At 39.6% G+C, this 19,992-nt stretch overlaps 2 pseudogenes; one reads left to right on the top strand and one right to left on the bottom strand.

Moving 5' to 3' along the window:
* Positions 1 to 13,144: 13,144 nt before the first annotated feature.
* Positions 13,145 to 13,509, bottom strand: LOC128561955 (adapter SH3BGRL-like; annotated as a pseudogene).
* Positions 13,510 to 15,390: 1,881 nt separating this feature from the next.
* On the top strand, positions 15,391 to 16,196 carry LOC128561515 (dnaJ homolog subfamily C member 14-like; annotated as a pseudogene).
* The last annotated feature ends 3,796 nt before the right edge of the window (positions 16,197 to 19,992 follow it).

Consider the following 19,992-nt stretch of genomic DNA (forward strand, 5'->3'; position numbering starts at 1 on the left):
AAGATGTTAATACTATCATTTTCCTCATGAACACAATGATACCTTCAGTAAGCAAGGACTTTATATTTTAATAAAAAGCAATTGTTCATGGCCAGGCACAGTGGCTCATGCCTATAATCCTAGAACTCTGGGAGGCTGAGGCAGGTGGACCATTTGAGCTCAGGAGTTGGAGACCAGCCTGAGCAAGAGCAAGACCCCATCTCTACTAAAAACAAAAAAAATTGTTGGCATTGTGGTGAGTGCCTGTAGTCCCAGCTACTTGGGAAGCTGAGGCAAGAGAATCTCTTGGGCCCAGGAGTTTGAAGTTGCTGCATGCTATGATGCCAGGGCACTTTATCTAGGGTGACAGAGTGAGACTTTGTCTCAAAAAAAGAAGAAAGAATTTAAAGGATTTGATAAAAACATCATTAAGGATTTAATGTCTTCCTGGTGTACCCATAAAGGTCACTGTTACATTCTCTTCCCAAACTGAGTTAATCCTACCACAAGTCAAACTTTTTCCAGATCCCATGTTTATGAATCAAGAAACTTCTCCTTTCTTCTTGAATGAACATATTTTGGAAATTCAAGTATGTACTCTATTCACTAAACAGATTTCTATGCACACTTTCTCTCAGTATTCTTTTGACTCACAAGCAGATGGTGCAAACCTCAGCTGGTCTCCCTCTTCCTGGGTCTTACTTATGATGACATCAAGCAGTATTTGTTGCTAGCCACAAGCTCCTCCCCACTCTGCTTCGGGGTGTTTGTGGCCAAAATTGGAGGTTTAACCACTATTTTATATCTGGTCAGAAGGCACAAGAAACTTGCAACTTCTAGGGTCCCTCTTCCATGTACCAAGGTAGTTGTAACCCAGTGAAGAAAGAAAGAAATCTGAGAATAAATAGGAATGAAGATGGAAGAACACTAGACAATGGGGATAAGGAGGTGAGAAGGTGATGACCATGGCAAGGGAACCAGGAGGCTAAAACATGGCAATTCTCAAATTCTATATTCAAAGAGAATTTTGCAAGTGTATTGAGGAGATCCTAAGAGATCTGGAAACATTAGGTAAAATGAAAAGACATCAGTGGAGGAAAAGGCAGGACTGTTCTTGCAGTTTTGTCACCTCAGGGAAGCCTTGGATTAAAATGCAACACTCGGCTCAAAATAGAAGTCCTTGCATCTTTCAGCATTTTCACCAACCAAACATCAGGGAAAGTGACTTGTTAAGTTTCCCTGGTGGTAAAGAGAGAAACAGGTGGCCACAATTTTTTTTTCTTTTCTTTCTTTCTTTCTTTCTTTCTTTTTTTTTTTTTTTCTCTAAAAACCAGTCAAGCAAAACCAGAAGAAGCAGTCAGACCACCACTTCTGGGCAGAACTCAAGATGGAAAAAGCAAATGCTTATATAAATAGAGGTGCAGAGCCCATAGTTTCCTGTTGACAAATCAACCTTCACTTTACCTCAAACCCTCACTTTTTGTTTTTAATAGCTGATAATGGTTTTGTGTTTTTTTTCAATTTGTCCAATCAGTGTAAGGTTCTAGTTTATTCCTAACCCCTGGGTCCTGCAGTTCTTTTCTCTGTCTCTGGTATTTTTTTCTTTCTTTTTTTTTTTTGGTCTGTGTACATACCCGGCCATACATGGATACTGTGTAATTTTATGGAGAACATCATTAAATTTATGTAACAATCTATAGGGACTGAATTCAAGATGATCTCATAAATTTATGAGTCACTTCTTCCTCCCCTCCCCCCCAAAAGAAATAGATAAACTTTGAGCAAGTATAGGAAATTCTTTCAATGAAAAATAACCTGAATTATACTTAAAATATTGAAGTGTGTTTGTTACTGCATCAACTGCGTCATTATATACTATTTCCTAATATGTTGTTCTGTCCCAAATGGTCAAACACAAGGAGTTTTGATAAACGCTAAGGAGAACTGTACAGAAAACCATTTCTTTCATTTCTATAAAATTGTATCTATATATGTGATATTCATTTATTCTTGAAAATAAATGAGATTTTAGGGGGAAGAGGAATGAAGTAGTAGTAATACAAATACGTTTATGAGAATGTGTGTAACATTAACATCAAAACCAACAGGCATTGAAAACAAAAATTAGTTCAAAAAGTTTATATAAAATCAGAAATGACAGCTCCTTAATTGTTATTCAGAGATGCTAGTTTGCTGGAAGGTAATCTGCAGCTTGGCAAAGTCAAACAACTGTCTGGCCTCTATCTGACAGAAACTGAGACAGAATGATCTGTCATAATGTAATCATTCATAATTAAAGTGCACATACTCATAAGAATGACAATATATTCTAATGAGACAGGGCAGGAATAATTTCTCTCTTGCCATGTAGAAACTAAAAAAGATATTACATCAGGGATGTGAGACATCTAGGCCTCAAATCAAGAGGGCTCTAGGTATAATAACACCTACATTTATATAATCCCATTCATTTTAATCTAAAAGAATTGATATTTTTGTTAGTGCCTGTCCAGACTTGGCATTAGCTAGTTGTATGATCCTCAAAAATAACTTCTCAGCTATAAACTGGTGGCAATACACCTGCCTTATGGGTTGTTCTGAGAATTTAAAAGATCATGTATTCAAAACACTTAGTCTTTATTAGACTATTGAATATATAATAAGACTATAGGACTTTTTTTTTCTGTTTGAGCTGACTAGTTTCTCCAAGATTGTTCTTAAATTGGCCTTTCTGGCTCGGCGCCCGTGGCTCAAGTGGCTAAGGCGCCAGCCACATACATCTGAGCTGGCGGGTTTGAATCCAGCCTGGGCCCGCCAAACAACAATGACGGCTGCAACCAAAAAATAGCCAGGCGTTGTGGTGGGCGCCTGTAGTCCCAGCTACTTGGGAGGCGGAGACAGGAGACTCACTTGAGCCCAGGAGTTTGAGGTTGCTGTGAGCTATGATGCACAGCACTCTACCCAGGGTGACAGCTTGAGGCTCTGTCTCAAAATAATAATAATAATAATAAAATAAATAAATAAATTGGCCTTTCTATTCTTTCTTTTGTAACAAAACGAAATGACCCTTACTGGTTAGCCAGCAAGTAGGAAGGTACGAAGACCAGAAAAAGGTGTACAGGGCGGCGCCTGTGGCTCAGTCGGTAAGGCGCTGGCCCCATATACCGAGAGTGGTGGGTTCAAACCCGGCCCCGGCTGAACTGCAACCAAAAAATAGCCCGGCGTTGTGGCAGGCGCCTGTAGTCCCAGCTACTCGGGAGGCTGAGGCAAGAGAATCGCCTAAGTCCAGGAGTTGGAGGTTGCTGTGAGCTGTGTGATGCCATGGCACTCTACCGAGGGCCATAAAGTGAGACTCTGTCTCTACAAAAAAAAGAAAAAGGTGTACAATACCTTTTCTAGTTTCTTTAAATGCTAGTTTCTTTACAGTTTAAGATTTTTAATTAATTAATTAGTTTATTTATTTATTTATTTTAGAGACAGGGTCTCACTCTGCTGCCCAGGCTGGAGTGCAAAGGCTCAATTACAGCTCACTGCAGCCTTGAACTCCTGGGCTCAAGCAATCCTGCTGCCTCTGCCTCTTGAGTAGTCAGGAGTACAGGCATGTCCCGTTGCACCTGGCTAAATTTTTTAAAAAAGTTTTTTGTAGAGACCAGGTCTCGAACTCCTAACCTCAGATGATCCTCCTGCCTTAGTCTTTCAAAGTTCTAGGATTATGGTCATGAGCCACCTTGCCTAGCCTTAAGGTTTTTAATTTAAATTTAACTCATATAAAACCATTACTCTTTTTTTTTTTTTAACAAACATCATATTTTGTTCTGAGAGTGAGTGTGTGAGATGGGAAGCAGAGGTATTATTCAGACAGAGAACGAGGTTTAAAGAAGTAAACGAGCCAAGTTCACAAAGTTTGGTGTAGCAGAACCACGTCTGAACTCTAAAGCTCTAATACCTCTAGAAGTTCTAAAACTTAGTTTTGATTGCAAAAGGAAGATTCTAAGATAAAAGTGTAGTTTACTTGCTGGCCTTTTAAAAGTTCGTAAAGGATACACAAGTATAAGAGGGACCGTCTCTAACAAATACAACCAGTGTAACCTAATTCTTTGTACTCTCAATGAATACCAAACAATATAAAAAAATAAAAAATAAAAGTTTGTAAAGGAGTCTAGACCCTAGAAAACTGGAATAAAAACTGCAGTAGAACTTACCCCTGTAAGTTGACCACGCAGGGGACTGTAACAAACTGGCTAACGTATGTAGGTGGTCAACATAAGGAACTAGGCCTACTGTCCGGATACATACATGTGGTGCATGTCTGGTCTATGGAAATTAGGTCAACTTGAGGAGGTGGTCAATGTAGAGAGGTGGTCAACTATGGAGGTTCTACTGTACAATGACTTGTAGGTGAAAAATTCAATTTACAAGGTTATCAACTTTACTGTTAGTTTATTCCTGGTGGGAACACAGCAACTTGTTTGCAGATGGTTCTCATAGCCTAAAATTTGTCATCCACCTTCTGAGATCTCCACTGCCAGAGTCAGAGGAACAGCTGTTTTTATTAGAGAGTAACTTCCAAGAAAGACCAAAGGTTTTATTTATTTTGAAGTCTAGAAGTAGGTGTTATGACCCTGCTCTTCTGTCTACTGGCTGAAGAATGTGACGTAGTTTCTTATTTAAAGTTCTGGCAGCATACAGGAGTCTCTTCTTTCACACCCTATATATATATTACCCCAGAATTACGAGGAGACTCAGACAGTGGTTGTGAGCTATGAATCTGATCAGAAGCAAGAACATGGGAAACACCAAAGGGATTTATAATTTTTTTTCACTTTTCCGAAGGGTGGAGAATCAGTATGTTTACCGTGTAATCAGTCTTTCTTTTTTATCTTGATTTCTTTGATAGGTTCCTTCAGGAAATAGAGCGATGTGTCACCTCATGCTCTGCAGCTGGACTATATAGGTGCAAACACTGTTATGCTCTCAACCATTCGATGCCTGTATTCCCCATTTGTGGAAGAGACCAATGATACGAAACACTTATTGTAAGATTAAATGAGTTTAGTGGTTAGAATAACAGCTGGCACGTGGGCACTATGTAAGCGTGAGTCATTATCCTTCAGTCAACAAACAACTTTTGAGTACTATCTGCCTGATGCAGGGCTGGGGATACAAAGTGACACAAGACATGGTCTCTACACCCTAGGAGATTAGAGTCACTTTTTCATGACTCAGCTTGTTTCTTTCTGCTTTGAATAATATTTTCTGCCTCCTACCATGACATATGTTTTCTTTTCAGGTTTTTATCATTTTTGATGATAAAAATAAATACTTTGAATTTCACTACAAATTAATCATGCGTCCAGTTATTCAGAGACAGAATGGCCCCTAATTTTGTACAGGCCTGTCCATAGCCTTCCATTCCCCCATACCTACTTGCTCCCTAGGTTTTGGCCAAGTGAACCATTCACTGATATCTTCAGTTCTTTTTTCCAATTCCCATTTCTAGTCTTTCTTCTTCTCTGTCCCAGACCACTTGTGCCCTTTGCTGTCTTTATTTATGGACTCTCTCCTCTGCTTACGTACACTAATAGCTCACAGCATACAGAAAGTGAGAATCCCCTAGTCTTCCCTGCATCCTTATTCAGTCTCCACAAATCTCTTTTACCAGTATTTTTAAAAATTGAGGTGAAATTCCCGTAACACAAAATTAACTGTTTTGAAGTGTACAATTCAGGGGCATTTAGTACATACACATTGTTATAGAACCACCATCCCTGTCTACTTCTAAATGTTTTCATCACCTCAAAAGGAAACCCCATATACATCAAGTAGTCACTCCCTTCCCTCTGGCCTTGGTCAATCAGCAATCTGCTTTCTGCCTCTATGGATTTACCTATTTCGGATATATTTTCATATACATAAGATACTTTTATACAAATGGAATCACACACCACATGACCTTTTCCATCTGCCTTAACAAGATTTTAGGATTGGTCAGGCATGGTGGTTCATGCCTGAAATCCTAGCACTATGGGAGGCTGAGGTGGATGGATTGCTTGAGCTCAGGAGTTCAAGGCCATGCTGAGCAAGAATGAGACCCGTCTCTACTAAAAATAGAAAAGCTAGCTGGGCATTGTGGTGCATGCTTGTAGTCCCAGCTACTTAGGCTGAGGCAAGAGGATCTCTTGAGCCCAAGACTTTGAGGTTGCTGTAGGTTATGATGATGCCACGGTGCTCAACCCAGGGGGATGGAGTGAGACTCTGAGTCAAAAAAAAAAATTTAGGATTATTTGTTTGGAGCATAAATAATTATAGATCATATCCAGGACAATTATTTCAATAGGAGAATTTTGATTTCACTTAATTTTATGTTTCTTTAAGGAACCTGCAGATGGGTATCTAGAGTAACCAGTATGTGTAGGAAGCAGGCCCAGGTTAAATAAATTAACCAAAGTGATAGGGTGCACTGAATGGGTTAGTGGTGGAGTTTTCTAACTGAACTGAGATGATTGACTGTTCCTTTTCTCCTCTAGTAACCAAGTGAAAACCTTCTTGCTGGTACTTTTAGGCAATGTGTGGATGGGGGAGGGGAGGGGAAAGGAGGTGTGAAGGTGATGGGGAGGAAACTGAATTTGGCACTGCTGATACTAATTAGCTGTTTCTCAGCTCTCATCAAGGACACCAATTTTTAATTCAATCAAGAGGGGTTAGGGTTTAATTGGTAGGGACTGAATGGATTCTTATAAAAGAAAGGCAATGATCAGTGCAGACCCTCATCTACTTTAGAGCTATTTTGGTCAAGATTAACTCTACAGTCATTGGAATCATATAATTCCTGATATTACATCACTGAGCAAACAAATGATATGAAATTGCATCTTTGGAATGGATCTACCCACAAAGAGGATAAAGGCATGTGAAGAGTTACACATTATTTGGAGCACCTCTAATTTTTCCTGGCATTTCAATTTGTTAAAAATACCACCCTCCAGGCAGCGCCTGTGGCTCAGTGAGTAGGGCGCCGGCCCCATATACCTAAGGGTGGCGGGTTCGAACCCGGCCCTGGTCAAACTGCAACAACAAAAAAATAAACAATAGAATTTCATTAAAAAAAAAAAACACCCTCCATCACCACGCACAAATAACAATTAAAAAAATGTATATAGTCATATAATCATAGCATTTTAGGGCTGAGAGAGACTTTGGAGATCTTCTAGGCAAATATTTATCAAAGCTTGGTTCCAAGTGACTACTTGCTTTGGAATTATTGAAGTGTTTTTCAAAAAGGCAGAGTCCTGGGCTACACTCCAAATTTACAGAATCAAAATCTGTAGGAATTAAACATTGGTTTCTACAATTTTGCACACTCATTCACATGAAAATGTAAGAACCTGGGCAATGCCCGTAGGCCAGTGGGTAGGACACTGCCACATACACAGAGGCTGGTGGGTTCGAACCTGGCCTGGGCCAGCGAAAACAACAATGACAACTGCAACAACAACAACAAAATAGCTGGGCATTGTGGTGAGCACCTGTAGTCCCAGCTACTTGGGAAGCTAAGGCAAGAGAATTACTTAAGCCCAAGAGTTTGAGGTTGCTGTGAGCTATGACGCCCCAGCACTCTACCCAGGGCAACAGCTTGAGACTCTGTCTCAAAAAAAAAAAAAACACGTGAGAACCTTAAATCTACTCACTCATATTTAATTACTAATCAGAAAACTTTGAACCATGGGTACAGATAACATGATAGTCATAATTTATATTTTTGAAATGTCTTTTCTCCTACATTTATCAATTATTATAAGGTAATATTTTATAAAAACAGTTGTTCTTTAGAGAGTAACTTCCATGCACAGGGCAACATGCTGAAACTCTTGTTTACATTATCTTTAACAATCCTACAAGACAGTTGTTTCACCTCTCTGAGCCCCAGTGTTCATGCCTGAAATTTGACATAATAATAGTTCGGCTAGGCACGGTGGCTCACTCCTGCAATCCTAGTGCTTGAGAGGCCAAGATAGGTGAATTGCCTGAGCTCCCAGGTTTAAGACCAGCCTGAGCCAGGGGAAACCTCATCTCTAAAAATAGCCCGGCATTGTGGCAGGCACCTGTAGTCCCAGCTACTCGAGAGGCTGAGGCAAGAGAATTGCTTGAGCCCAGAGGTTTGAGGTTGCTATGAGCTATAATGCCATGGCACTCTACCAAGGGCAACAAAGTAAGACTCTATGTCAAAAAAAAGAAAGAAAGAAAAGAGTTCTTACCTCTTGGATTTAAATGAGCTAATATATGTAATATACAGTAAAACCTCCATAGTTGACCACCTCCCGATATTGACTACCTCATTAAGTTGACCTAATTTTCTTTGTTTTTTTAATTGTTGGGGATTCATTGAGGGTACAATATTGACCTAATTTTCATACACCAGACATGTATCTCATGTATCAGTACAGTAGGCCTAGTTCCTTATGTTGACCACCTCTGTATATTGACCAGGTTGTTATAGTCCTTTGGGTGGTTGACTTACAGAGGTTCTACTGTATTTAGCACAGAACCTAGCATAAAGGAAGTACACAGTAAAGGTTAGCCATTATTACTATTACTTGTTCACATTTATACATGAAGAAACTGAAACATACGACATTAGGTAACACATTCAAACACATTCAAAGAGGAGCATGGTGGATAGGAAATGGAGACAGAATTCAAATCTCCATGTGCTTGATTACAAAACTTAACATTTTCTACTACTTTTTGCATGTGCATGATCAGTGAAGCTTCCTTAATTCAATTTCCCATCAAAAACAATTATATTTTTGGCTGGGTGCAATAGCTCATGCCTGTAATCCTAATACTTGGGGGACCGAGGTAGGAGGATCCCTTGAGCTCAGGCGATCGAGACCAGCCTGAGCAAGAGCCAGACCCCGTCTCTACTAAAAATAGAAAAATTAGCCTGGCATTGTGGTGGGTGCCTATAGTCCTAGCTACTTAGGAGGCTGAGGCAGAAAGATAGCTTGAGACCAGGAGTTTGAGGTTGCTGATCCCATGGCACTCTAGCCTGGGTGACAGAGTGAAGCTCTGTCTCAAAAAAAAAAAAACCCTAACATTTTTCTTTAGTCCTGTGTCCAGTCCTAGGCTTTTGATACATACTTGTTTACTCTTTTTCTCATCCTTGAAGAGTTCTGGGCAGCTGCATAGCAGAAGTTGAGTAATTCCTGTATGTGTTTAAAGGCCTGTCCCTCAACCTCTTCATACCCTAGAGAAATTCAGTAACATAGCTGGCAGAAACCTGAGAAAAACAAAAATTGGGGAATGCAGAAGTTGAAGCACTCTAAAAATCACACTTTCACCCACACAGACCCCTTTTGGGGCTCTTTTAAAAACAACAAAGTATCATGTTGAACAATCTAGCTGATGTCCAAAAATAGTGGCTTAGAGAGTCAGGGCCAGAGCTTGCTGGCTCTCAGACACAGGAGCATGAAGCCTGGAGACTTCCCAGGGGAAATCCCCATTTTGTCCTCATGGACTGGCCAAAGTGAAACCTCACCTGTGCTTCTCATGATGAAGGTGATGAAGTCCAGATGTACAAAACTTAACTCAGCCACAGGCAGCACAATTTCCAGGTCATGTTATTTTTGTTAAAACTAAACTAACCAGGTTGTGCTGTGGTTTTTCAATGGAAGTTGTTAAGAAGAGAAGATAGTTAGCAAAGAAAATAGCTAACAGCCAAGTGAAACTCTACAAAAATTGTTTTTTAATCTCACTAACTCTAAATCCCCAGTATGAAAAATGCTTTTGTAATCATAGGAGAGAAATTTTTTCTTCCTTTAGAAGAAGAAAGATGAAGAAGGAATATAGCTTTCTAAGAGGCAAAGTACAGTATTTTCTTATGCTGGGTAAATCATGCATCATTAATGAAAGTAATTTTGTATAATAGTTATATGCTAGTTATTGCAGCCTGAATTTTGTTAAAAAGTTTTCTTTAAGAAGCTTATATAAAGGATCGGTGCCTGTGGCTCAAGCTGCTAAGGCACCAGCCACATACACCTGAGCTGGTGGGTTCGAATCCAGCCCGGGCCCGCCAAACAACAATGACGACTACAACCAAAAAATAGCCGGGCCTTGTGGCGGGCACCTGTAGTCCCAGGTGTTTGGGAGGCTGAGGCAGGAGAATCGCTTGAGCCCAAGAGTTTGAGGTTTCTGGGAGCAGTGATGCCATGGCATGCTACCCAGGGTGACGGCTTGAGACTCCGTCTCAGTACAAACAAAAAAACGCAAAATACCACTCTGGTGCCCTTACTCTAGAACTGTCTTCCAGGAATTCTCTGTCCTATCCTCTTTACTTATTTAAATTTTATTCATTCATTAAGGTCTCAATTAAGTACTACCAGTGTATCATGAAGCTTTAGATTATTTAGTTAATTTTGATTATTATGACTTCTATACACCATGATTCTCTCCTTTCTCTGAATTCATGATACTAAATAGAAGACGCATATCCTGTACCTTGGTATCCACTGGGGATCCAGGACCCTCCTCAGATAGCAAACAAAGTCTTTTGTATAAAAAGGTATAGGATTTGCATATAATCTATGCACATCCTCCTGTATGCTTTATATTATGTCTAGATTACTTTTAGTACCTAATACAATGTAAATGCTATGTGAATAGTTGTTATAGACCAGGCAGTGGTTCCTACCTATAATCCTAGCACTCTTAGAGGATGAGGCAGGAAGATCATTTGAGGCCAGGAGCTCAAGAGCAGCTTGACCAAGAGGGAGAGCTAATTTTTACAAAAAGTATTAATAGAAAAATTAGCCAGTTGGGTGGCGCCTGTGGCTCAGTGAGTAGGGCATCAGCCCCAGATATCAGAGGTGGCAGGTTCAAACCTGGCCCCAGCCAAAAAAAAAAAAAAAGAAAGAAAGAAAAATTAGCCAGAAAAAAATTTAGCCAGGTATGTGGTTTATGCCTGTAATCCTAGCACTTTGGGAGGCCAAGGAAGGCGGATACCTAGAAGCCAAGAGTTTGAGACCAGCCTGGGCAACATAGCAAGATTCCAAGAATAAAATTAAAAAATTAGCTAGGCATGGTGGTCACCTGTGGTCCCAACTACTCAGGAGACTGAGGCAGAAGGACCAGTTGAGCCCAGAAGTTTGAGGGTGCAGTGAGCTATAAGGACGCCACTGTACTCCAGCTCAGGCAATAAAGAGCAAGAACTTGCTCCCCACATACATGCAAAGCACTTTTTTCGATTGCCACTAAGGGGGTAAAACATCAAAACCAATAGATTTTTTTTTTTTTTTTTTTTTTTTTTGTAGAGACAGAGTCTCACTTTATGGCCCTTGGTAGAGTGCTGTGGCATCACACAGCTCACAGCAACCTCCAACTCCTGGGCTTAAGCGATTCTCTTGCCTCAGCCTCCCGAGTAGCTGGGACTACAGGTGCCCGCCACAGCACCTGGCTATTTTTTTGTTGCAGTTTGGCCGGGGCTGGGTTTGAACCCGCCACCCTCGGCATATGGGGCCAGCGCCCCGCTCACTGAGCCACAGGCGCCGCCCACCAATAGATTTTTTCTCTCTAGCTCCTTCATTTTAAAGACTAAGTGATTTGGGGCAGTGTCTGTGGCTCAGTGAGTAGGGCGCCAGCCCCCTATACCAAGGGTGGCGAGTTCAAACTCAGCCCCGGCCAAACTACAATAAATACTAAGTGATTTTTATCTGTTGGAGAGAATCTTCTTTATACAATCTATACATTGAAAAGTAAAGTTTTTCAAAATAAAAGAAGATATTACACAAGAATGTACACTGAGTATTTTGTGTTTTCTTTATTAGGTTTTGCCAATACCAAATCCAATCACTTTTATCAAATGGAATAAATAAATATATCCACAGATACTTCTTTTTTTTTCATGTTTCTAAGAGTATTAAGTTTATTTTAAAGCATCACATCAAGTTTGAATCTCAGTAAACAAAGCCATGTCTTCATTTTAAGTTGATTTTGGCAAAGAATACAGACTTGCCTACAATAGGTACAATAAAGTAAAGTAAAAGGTGTTTACTTTTAGTAATAAAATAGTGTGTGTGTGTGTATATATCTTCTGTGTAAGTGATTTAGGACATGTTTCTTGTCTTTTTAGAAGTGTTTAGAACTACTATTTCAAAAGTTGCCCCTTTTATTTGTTACTTGTTTTTTTGCTGGAATAGATGCATTAAAATATTCTCTTTGTTTTGAATAATGTACTCATATAATATATGCCTAAACTGAAATCAAGTGATCAGATATCTTAGAAAGAAGGACCTTCCTGATCATAAGCTATATTACAGGGGGGGAAATCGCTAAGATTTATTCAAAGAAAACCGAAGGAAAACTATCTTGGGCAAAGATTGCCAACCTATTTTATAATAAACAAAAGGTTTGAGCTCATTGAAGAGCATGCCATTTTTAACCTATTTATCCATTTCCACGATATACATATGTGTATTTTACTAGGGGAAGAACTCAGAAACATAATTCCATCTTAGCATAATTGAAGGAAATTTTCGATGAATGCATATTTGATTTTTTGGGGGGTAGGCAGTCATCATTTCTGATCACTGAAATATGCAATTAAAGGCTACATTTAGAAGCCTGGAAAACTTGTGGTTCATCTACAAAAGAATGGGAATGTTATATTTCCTACAGGAAATTACAATGCTTAACATATTATAAACAATTACCTGCAAGTAGTTTTAATCACAATAACATGACATCAAAAAAGGTACATATTCGTGTTCATTAAAATTAATGAGGCTATTTTGATATAAGTGACAGATTATTTCTCTCTCTCTCTCTTTCTCTCTCTCTCATCTCTATCTCCTTTTAAAACTCCTCAATACTGAGCTGCAGATATTAATACAAAAAAAAGGTGAAGGGTGTTTTCTTTGTAAAATGAGTAATGTACATAAAACGCTCTGGCAGATAACACTATTGTTATATCTACTAAAATTTTATGTTCATTTCCTATTCTCATCATCATAATGCTCACATTTTAATACATTTTAATTATATATTCATTTGGGTTCTTAGCATATGAAAACACCAATTAATCTATTATTTCAATGTTAAGTCTATCCTTTTTGAAGCCAAGATAATTCTGCTACTTTAGAAGAGCAATGGGGACTAGTTTTCAGGATGCTTAAGGCAGAATGCTTAAAACTCGTGCTTGCTTCTTTGCTTGGGCTTCTGCTTCCTTTGAACCAGGTGGTGTTGTTAAGCCAAAAAGGCACACACTGCATTATTTTCTCTGGCTTCCAAGAGGGCATCATAGTACCCGTGGTACTGGCTTTCATGGAAAATCTGAGGGGGAAGGGGGCATCCTGTGGCTGGTCGGCAGTTTTCAGGTACATTTTCTCTCATTCACTTCCAATTCTCTTCACTTGCTGCAATACCTTTTTCTTCAAATCTTATTTTATTGGCTTCTAAGAAACCAAGCACATCTTGCTGTTTCTTCTTAATTGCAGTAGAGCCAGAGGAAGATGCAAAATATACACAGATCACCATCCTGGAATCAGCAGCTGCTGTTGGTTGAGTCCTGAACAGGCCTGTGAAGCAGCTTCCACAATGGCTGGGATTCTATCCACAGATATTCTGCCAACACAGCCTCTTTTGGAGCACCAAAGGCATACATGTCCATGTTTCAATTAGATTTAGATTTCATCTTTGCTAGATCAACTGTCCATATTTTTTAATGTGGGAGAGGAAGTCTTTCTGGCATAACCCATTTATTGAATTTGCCTGACAAATGTAGCCAAACCCAGTTCTAAATGGTATAGTAATATGAGGTGGGGTGGATTTTTTTTTTTTTTTTTAATGAGACAGAGTCTCACTTTATCTCCCATGGTACAGTGCCATGGCATCACACAGCTCACAGCAACCTCCAACTCCTGGGCTTAGGTGATTCTCTTGCCTCCGCCTCCTGAATAGCTGGGACTACAGGCACCCGCCACAACGCCCAACTATTTTTTTGTTGCAGTTTGGCCAGGGCTGGGTTTGAACCTGCCACCCTTGGTATATGGGGCCGGCGCCCTACCCACTGAGCCACCCCATCCAACTCCTGGGGCAGATCTTTTTCTGTATCTCTGATAAAGATTTCCAAACTGTTATGACCAAATAAAGTAAGATCTGTAGGGTTGATTTTACTAGCATGACAACACTTCATGGGCTTTGGAGTAAGGCTCCTGGACTCAGATCTCAATTCCAACTTTTCTGCTTTCCAGTTGTTGGCTGAGCTTGTTAAAGAATGAATTTTTGTACAGAGGAACAGAATCACTCCCCAGTCAGAGCTTGAGCAGAAAGAAAGAGGGTCCTTGTTTGAGAAGCTATTGAGCTTTTAAAAGTAATTTTATAGATTCAGACAGGATTTGTGTGTGTGTGTGTAGTTAAAGGAGTTGCCATGAAAAAATGTGATAAGCCAGGCATGGTGGCTCATAATCCTAGCACTCTGGGAGGCTGAGGCAGGTGGATTGCTTGAGCTCAGAAGTTCGAGACCAGCCTGAGCAAGAGCAAGATGCTATCTATGCTAAAAACAGAAAAACTATCCAGACCTGGTGGTACATGCTACTTGGGAGGCTGAGGCAGGAGGCTTGCTCAAGCCTGAGAGTTTGATGTTGCTGTGAGCTATGATGCCATGACATTCTACTCAGGATGACAGAGTAAGACTTTGTCTCAAAAAAATAAAAACAAGGGCGGCGCCTGTGGCTCAGTGAGTAGGGCTCTGGCCCCATCTACCGAGGGTCACAGGTTCAAACCCAGCCCCAGCCAAACTGCAACGACAACAAAAAAAAAAATAGACAGGCATTGTGGTGGGTGCCTGTAGTTCCAGCTACTCAGGAGGCTGAGGCCAGAGAATTGCCTAAACCCAGGAGTTGGAGGTTGCTGTGAGCTGTGATGCCATAGTACTCTACAGAGGGTGATAAAGTGAGACTCTGTCTCTACAAAAAAAAAAAAAAAAGAAGAAGAAGAAAAAACATCACGTGATGGGGCTAGATGTGATAGCTCAAGCCTGTAATTCTAGCACTCTGGGAGGCTGAGGCAGAAGGATCACTTGATCTCAGGAGTTTGGAATCTAGAAAGAAGGAAGGAAGGAAGGAAGGAAGGAAGGAAGGAAGGAAGGAAGGAGAGAGAGAAAGAAAGTCAGTCAGTCCATCCAGCTGTTGTGGGGTAATGCCTGTAGTTACAGCTACTTTGGAGGCTGAGGCAAGAGGATGGTTTGAATCCAGGCATTTGAGATTGGAGTGAGCCAAGTTGATGCCTCGGGGCAGTATAGCCATCTGAAAAAAAAAAAAAAAAAAGCTTGTGATACATACAAAAATTCCAAAAACAAAAATACTAGCAAATTGAATTCAACAACACATCAAAAAAATTCTATACTATGGTTGAAGCTACAGCATCAGATACTGAACTGAAGAAGGCCTGTAGACAGCCGGCAGTGATGGTTCATCCTGACAAAAATCATCATCCCTGGGCTGAAGAGGCCTTCAAAGTATTGCGGGCAGCATGGGATATTGTCAGCAATGCTGAAAGGCGGAAGGAATATGAGATGAAACGAATGGCAGAGAATGAGCCGAGCCGATCAGTGAATGAATTTCTGTCCAAGTTACAAGATGATCTTAAGGAGGCAATGAATACTATGATGTGTAGCCAATGCCAAGGAAAGCATAGGAGGTTTGAAATGGACCAGGAACCTAAGAGTGCCAGATACTGTGCTGAATGTAACAGGCTGCATCCTGCTGAAGAAGGAGACTTTGGGCAGAGTCGAGCATGTTGGGCCTCAAGATCACCTATTTTGCACTGATGGAAGGAAAGGTGTATGACATTACAGAGTGGGCTGGATGTCAACGTGTAGGAATCTCCCCAGACACCCACAGAGTTCCTTATCACATCTCATTTGGTTCTCGGATCCCAGGCACCAGTGGGCGGCAGAGACCTACCTCAGATTCTCCTCCTGCTGACCTTCAGGATTTCTTGAGCCCCATCTTTCAAGCACCCCCAGGCCAGATGTCCAATGGGAACTTCTTCGCAGCACCTCAGCCTGGCCCTGGGACCACTGCAGCCTCTAAGCCTAACAGCACAGTACCTAAGGGAGAAGCCAAACCGAAGCAGCGGAAGAAAGTGAGGCGGCCCTTCCAACGTTGACACCCCTTCTCTTCTTTCCTCAAATCAATGTCAGGGAGTCCAAAGGGCTGTGTACAGCAAAAAAAAAAAAAAATTCTATACCATGACCAAGTGGAATTTATTCTGGCAATTAGAGGTTGGTTTAACATGAGAAAATCAATCAATGTCATAGACCACATTAAAAAAACACATGATCATGTCAATAGATGTAGAAAAATCCCTGGACAAATTTCAACATCTATTTGTGGTAAAAATTCTCATCAAAATAGGTACAGAAAAAAATTTCCTCAACATAGTAAAGGCCATCTATGAAAAGCACACAGCTGATATCATAATATGGAAAAACTGAAAGCTTTCCTCTAAGATCTGGTACAAGGCAAGGATGCCTACCCTTGCCACTTCTATGCAATATATTACTCAAAATACTAGCAAGAACAATCACACAAGAAAAATAAGTAAGAGGCATCCAAATTGGAAAGGAAGAAGTAAAATTATTTCTGTTTTTAGATCACATAATTCTGTATATAGAAAATCCTAAACAAATCATAAAAAACTATTAGAATGAATAAATTCAGTAAAGTTGCAGGATATAAAACAAACATACAAAATTTAATTGCATTTCCTTGCAACAACAAAGACTTACCTGAAAAGGAAATCAAGAGAATAATTCCACTTATGATGACATCAAAAAGAATAAAATACTTAGGAATAAATTTAACCAAGGAGGTAAAAGATTTATGCACCAAAAACTATAAAACACTGATGAAAATAATTTAGGAAGACACAAATAAATGGGAAGGTATCCTATGCTCATGGATTGGAAGAATTGATATTATTAAACTTTTTTTTTTTTTTTTTTTTTTTGTAGAGACAGAGTCTCACTTTATGGCCCTCGGTAGAGTGCCGTGGCCTCACACAGCTCACAGCAACCTCCAACTCCTGGGCTTAAGCGATTCTCTTGCCTCAGCCTCCCGAGTAGCTGGGACTACAGGCGCCCGCCACAGAATTGATATTATTAAATGTTCATATTAATCAAAGAGACATGGGAATTCAACACAATCTCTAGCAAATTTTCATTTTTCATAGGATTTCAATATGAATTTAGAGGAAAAAAGAAAAAACATTCCATTTTCATATAACTAGAAAAACAATTCTAAAATATATGTGGAACCACTAAAGAACCTAATTAGACAAATCAACCTTGAGAAAAAACAAAACACAGGCATCATACTTCCTGATTTCAAATTATACCACAAAGTTATGATAATTGAAACAGTATAGTACTAGCATAAAACGGAGACAAAGACCAATGAAGCAGAATAGAAAGCCTCAAAATAAACTCAAGCATAAAAGGTCAACTAATTTGTGGCAAAAGTGCCAAGAGTACACAATGAGGAACAGATTGTTTCTTCAGTAAAGGATAGTCTCTTCAATAAATGGTATTAGGGGCTCAGTGCCTGTAGCTCAGTGGTTAGGGAGCCAGCCACATACACAGAGGCTAGTGGGTTTGAACCAGGCCTGGGCCTGCTAAAACAACAATGACAACAACAACAATAAAAAAAAAAAAATAGCCAGGCATTGTGGCAGGTGCCTGTAGTCCCAGCTACTTTGGAGGCTGGGGCAAGAGAATTGCTTAAGCCCAAGAGTTGGAGGTTGCTGTGAGCTGTGATGTCATAGCACTCTATGGAAAGCAACAAAGTGAGACTCTTGTCTAAAATAAATAAATAAATACATAAAAAAATAAATAAATGGTGTTAGGAAAATTGGATATCCATATACAAAAGAATGAAATTAGATCCTTATCTTATACCATAACAACAATCAACTCAAAATTGATTAAAGAGTGAAATGATCTGAAACCATAATACTCCTAGAAGAAAATGTAGGGGGAAAGCTCCTTGACATTGGTCTTGGCAATGATTTTTTTTTTTTTATGTGATACCAAAAGAATAGGTAACAAAAGCAAAATAGTGTACTAAGTAAACTGAAAAGCTTCACAGCAAAGGAAACATTCATCAAAATTAAAAGGCAACTCATAGACCGGTAGAAAGTATTTGCAAACATTATAATCTAAAAAGGGTTAATATCCAAAATATATAAGAAATTCACACAACTTCATGGCAAAAAATGATGGCAATGGAAAAATCAAAGAATCAGAATCTAATTTAAAGAGAGTTTATTCAAACAGAAAGTTTGAAGACAGGCCACCAGTAAACACCAACTCCAAAGAAATGGAGTCCACATTCAGAAGTAAGGAATTTAAAGTTTCATTTACATAGGCGGATCAGAGGAATTTTTAGCAGGATTACAACATTTTTATTTTTATTTTTTTGTATTAAATCATAAACACATAGATCATGTATACATTAACGCATTTATGGGGTACAGTGTGCTGATTTCATATAGAATTGGGAATGCTTATATCACACTGGTTAATATATACCTGATCTTGTTTACTTAGTTATTGTGTTAAGACATTTATACTCTATACTAACTTTTTTTATAGTTACATAGTTACAGCAATTTGGTGATAGACAACATTTCTTTTGGGGAAGGGTACATTTGATATGTTTTTACAGAGGATGTAATAGTCATAGGTTTTCTGTCATCTGGTCTAAGCAAAACAGGACAACAAAGGGGAAGTTAATGTGTAACAATGGTCACTAATAAAGAAGGCAGGAGATTTTTGTCCCTAATGTCATTTAATTCTTTCTAATTATTATACAGAACAAGAAAAATAAGAACATGAACTAAAGTATAATCTAAGAAACAAAAGTTGTAACCATATGTGACTCAAGGCTTAAAGTGTTTGGGGGTTTCAACAACTTTTAAATTATACTTACTTTCACATGAATAACCAGATTAAAAAATAGTCAAAGGACCTGATAGATATTTCTTGTTTGTTTGTTTTTTTTAGATAGAGTCCCACTCTGTCACCCTGGGGTTGAGTGTCATGGCATCATCATAGCTCATAACAACTCCAAACTCTTGGGTTCAAGTGATCTTCCTGCCTCAGCTTTCCAAGTCACTGGGACTACAGGCGCCCTCCACAATGCCTGCCTAGTTTTTCTGTTTTTTTTTTTTTTTTTAGTAGAGACAGGGTCTCATTCTTGCTCAGTCTTGAACTCCTAAGCTCAAGCAATCCACCTACCTTGGCCTCCCAGAGTGCTAGGATTAGAGGCGTGATCCACAGTGACAGGCTTGAATAGATATTTCTGAAAACAAGATGTACAAATGACTAATAGGTATATGAAAAGGTGTTTAATACACTAATCATCAGGGAAATGCAAATCATAAGCACAATCAGCTATCACTGCTTTAAAATAATAAGAAAAAATATATATTTCCTCTGTGCCCCTAGCTCCTGGCACAGAGCTCCTAAAACCCTTATAAATTCTGAGTGATAGGAGTATCTGACACAGAACTCTCAAATATCTTAAAATTACCCGGGCGAAAGGAATATCTTTTGTTGCAATGAGGTGACCCTTGAGGGGGTTCCTGAATGGGGGCTAGTTACCAGGAAGACCAAGCCATGATTAGAAGCTTGGAACTTTGGGCGGCACCTGTGGCTCAGTGGGTAGGGCGCTGTCCCCATATGCCGAGGGTGGCAGGTTTGAAACCGGCCCCGGCCAAACTGCAACAAAAAAATAGCCTGGCATTGTGGCGGGTGCCTGCAGTTCCAGCTTCTCAGGAGCCTGAGGCAGGAGAATCACCTAAGCCCAGGAGTCAGACGTCCCAGCACTCTACTGAGGGTGATAAAGTGAGACTCTGTCTCAAAAAAGAAAAAAAAAAAAGAAGCTTGGAACTTTGAGGCCCACCCCCTATTATTCTCTTGAGAGAGAAGAGTGGCTAGAAATGGAGTTAATAATT

The sequence above is a fragment of the Nycticebus coucang genome, chromosome 12, assembly GCF_027406575.1.
Source record: "Nycticebus coucang isolate mNycCou1 chromosome 12, mNycCou1.pri, whole genome shotgun sequence".
Classification (NCBI taxonomy): Eukaryota; Metazoa; Chordata; class Mammalia; order Primates; family Lorisidae; genus Nycticebus; species Nycticebus coucang.